Below are 3,915 nucleotides of genomic sequence, written 5' to 3' on the forward strand. Positions count from 1 at the left end.
AACGGTAAAGGGGAGGGAGGAGGTCACACACGGACTAGATCAGTCAAGATGCAATGGAGAGACAGGGGCTATCCAACGACAGTGCCCAGCGAGGTGGACTGCTCCCTATACCGTCTCGCCTGTGACGGCGAAGCCCAAGACGCGAGCGCTGAAGTTGACCGCTGCGATAGTAGTAGTAGTTGAGCTGGTGCCGCTCGTGGATCTCGCAGAGCGAGCGGGCGAGGAGCGCCGCCCGCGCGCAAGCCGCCACGGGGAAGAGCGCCGCCGCCTCGCAGAAGGGCGTAGCGGCGCGGGAGGCGCCGTAGGAGGAGAGGAGCTTGGCGCACTCGATGTGACCCTCCTGGCACGCGATGCACAGCGGCGTGGAGCCGTCGTTGCGGGCTTGGTTCATCGCTGCGCCGGCCTCGAGAAGCAGCCGGGCGCACTCGAGGCGGCCCTCCTGGCATGCGATGAACAACGGCGTGGCGCCATTCTGCTTGGCTTGATTGACCGCCGCGCCGGCCTTGAGAAGCAGCCGGGCGCACTCGAGCTGGTCCTCCTGGCACGCGATGAACAGAGGCGTGGCGCCACCGTCCTTGGCTTGGTTGACCGCCGCGCCAGCCTTGAGGAGCAGCCTGGCGACGTCGAGGTGGCCCCTGTGGCACGTGATGACCAGCGGCGTGCAGCCGTCGATAGTTGCTTGGCCGACCGCCGCGCCAGCCTCGAGGAGCAGCCGGGCGCACGCGACGTGGCCCTTCTGGCAAGCCATGTACAGCGGCGTGGCGCCATCCTGCTTGGCGTGGTTGACCGCTGCACTGGCTTTAAGAAGCAGCCGGGCGATCCCGACGTGGCCCTCCTGGCATGCGATGCACAGCGGCGAGAAGCCGCCTTCCGTGGCTTGGCTGACGGCCGCACCAGCCTCGAGAAGCAGCCGAGATATCTCGAGGTGGCCCCTGTGGCTCGTGATGTGCATCGGCGCGCAGCCGTCCTCCTCCGCGGCATTACTGACCGCCGCGTTAAACTTGAGGAGCAGCCAGACGCACTCGAGGTGGCCCTCTTGGCACGCAATGTAAAGCGGCGTGCAGCCTTCAGCATCGGCTTGGTTGACCGCCGCGCTCGCCTCGAGGAGCAGCCGCGCGCACTCGGGGTAGGCCCCCTCGCACGCGAGGAAGAGGGCGGTGGCGCCGTCGCCGTCGGCCGCCCCAACGCTCGCGCCGCCTTGAAGCAGCAGCCGCACCGCCTCGGCCTGCCCGTGACGAGCGGCCCAGGTCAGCAGCGTGTCCTGCCTCTCGGTGTCAAGCCGCGCGTCGAGCTGGGCCGTGAGTCTGCTGCCGCGCGTCCGACGCCCGGAGAATAGGGCGCGCAGCGAGGCCGGGTCGCCCTCGGCAAGCCCGGCGAGCAGGGCTGGGCCGATGCGCATTGTTCATTGTCCGTTGGTGACGAGTGAACAGATTTTTAAGAATCTGCGCCCGCCGTCCAAGGGGGAGAAAGAAACCCGATTTCAACTTGGCCTTTCCGAGGGTTTCCTCTCGCACCCTACCTGGTTTCCTTTCCGTGTTTCCTGCTCGTTTCCCTACAACACCCTCTAGTTTCCTCGGGAAACCCCGGGGAAACTCCGTGGAATTCGTCATTTTGGTCTGAGCCGTGTCTGAGGCTGTTTTGGGGCCAAAATCGGCAAAACACCGGGTATTTTGCGGGTATACCTGGAAAACCCCGGTATACCTGGAAAATACCTGGGTATCGTGCCGATTTCCTCAATTTTGCCCCAGATTTTGCCCCAGACCAGCTCTCAGACTCAGGGAAACTCGCGAGTTTCCCGAGGGAAACTCGAGAGAAACAGAATGGAGCACCAAACACCCTCTGGTTTCCCTGGAAACTTCCGGAAACGCAAAGTGCTGGGGACCCTCTGGTTTCCCTCTGGGTTGCCCGCACCTCGGAAAGGCCAAATTTCAACCCCGCTCGCGCCGAGCGAGGTGAGTGGATACATGTACAAAACAAACAGGACGAGCATGACAGGGTCCCCACCTGCATCATTGGTGCCCGCGCCGCCTCTTCTGCGGACGGGCCCACCACCCTTCACGTACGGATCATGTAGTCCCCACACTCGCTGTCGTGGGATTGCTTGTCTGGTGCGAAGTTGTTTTGTTGTTTCCGCGCGCGGTTTTCTTTCGCGACATGCGCATGCGCGTCCAGTCCTCTATCACGCTCCGCCTGCTCTCGCCCCTCCTCGCCGCCGGCGCCTCGCGCTCGCGTCCGCCCCTCCGCGTCGCCTCGCGCGCGTGCCGCTCAGCCGTGGCCGCGTCGGTCGCGGTGCCGCTGCCTCCGCCCGAATCGCCTCCTGCTCCTCCGCCTCCCTCTCCTGGCCGTCAACACCGGCAGGGCACGCTGCCGCCGCCGCCGCCGTTTGCGTACGCCTCGCTGGCGCGCAGTCTCGCCGCCGTCGAAGCGGAGCCCGCACGGCTCGGCAAGGAGGCTCTGATGCGACGGCTGCTTGATGAGGCTTGGGGAGGAGAGGAGCAGCTGCTGGCGTGCGTCGCGCTGACGACGCTGCAACTCGCGCCGGGCGGCCGGCCCGTCAAGCTCGGGCTCGGCAAGGCGCTCCTCCTCGACGCCATCGCCCACGCCGCGGCGCGACATCGGCCCGACACCGCGCCGGAGGAGCACGGCGGCAGCGCGCAGTACGGCGGCGGCGCGCGGCCAGAAGCGCTCGCCGCTCGGCTCAAGGAGCTCGGCGACATCGGTGCGCGGGTCTAGATGCAACGGGGAGGTGGCACGGGCCGCTCACCCCACCCCACCCTTGGCTCCACCAATCGGCGACGTGTCACGCCAAAGCGACCGTGTATACTCGCTCGCTGGTGGCCCGCGCGAGGCGGCGCTGCTCCGTCTCCGCTAGGTACGCTCGCCGCCGAGGCGCTGGCCGAGGCGCGCGGGTCGGACACGCGGTGGGAGGCGCCGCCCGCGAGCGGCGCTGTCGACGTCTCCGAGGTGCTGCGCACGCTGAGGGTGGTGCAGGAGGCGGCGGGCGCCGGCTCACAGGCAAGGAAGACGGAGCTGCTCAACGCGCTGTGAACAGCGTCTCTTCACACCTGCACCGGCTCACAGGCGAGGAAGACGGAGCTGCTCAACGCGCTGTGAACAGCGTCTCTTCACACCTGCACCGGCTCACAGGCGAGGAAGACGGAGCTGCTCGGCGCGCTGTGAACAGCGTCTCTTCACACCTGCAGCTGTGAACAGGCGAGGAAGACGGAGCTGCTCGGCGCGCTGTGAACAGCGTCTCTTCACACCTGCAGCTGTGAACAGGCGAGGAAGACGGAGCTGCTCGGCGCGCTGTGAACAGCGTCTCTTCACACCTGCAGCTGTGAACAGGCGAGGAAGACGGAGCTGCTCTCCGAGCTTCTCTCACGGCTGTCGCTCGGCGAGGCGCAGCTGCTCCTGCGGATGATCGCGGGGAAGCAGCGGACCGGGTTGGGCGACAAGTCGCTCCGGGCGGCCCTCGCGCAGGCGGCGCTGCGCCAAGCGCTGCCCGGACACGACGAGAGCGATCTCGGCCGCGAGATTGGGGCGGCGAGCGCAGAGGCGGCGGCGGCGGCCGCCGAGGCGCTAGGCGGCGGGCCTCCGGCGCGGCTGGCGTCGGCGCTGCGTGCCGCGCGCGAGGCATGCGCGGAGGGAGGCGGCGGGTGCGACGAGGCGGAGGCGGCGAAGCTGTCCGAGGAGATCAAGGAGGCCGCCGGCTCTGCTGTGCGGAAGCGGTCGAGCGCAGAGGCCAAGGCGCGAGCTGCGCTCAAGCGGCTCGGCACGCTGCGCGCGCAGCAGCGGCGGGCGGCGGTCGAGCGGGTGCAGGAGACGTTCCAAGTGCGCCCCTGCTACCCACTCCTACTGCCCGTCCAAAATCGTTTTCTATGGCAAAGATGATCCCCTTGGCCACCTCCTCGGGCT

The sequence above is a fragment of the Emiliania huxleyi genome (assembly GCF_000372725.1).
Source record: "Emiliania huxleyi CCMP1516 unplaced genomic scaffold EMIHUscaffold_445, whole genome shotgun sequence".
In the NCBI taxonomy this organism is placed as follows: Eukaryota; Haptophyta; order Isochrysidales; family Noelaerhabdaceae; genus Emiliania; species Emiliania huxleyi.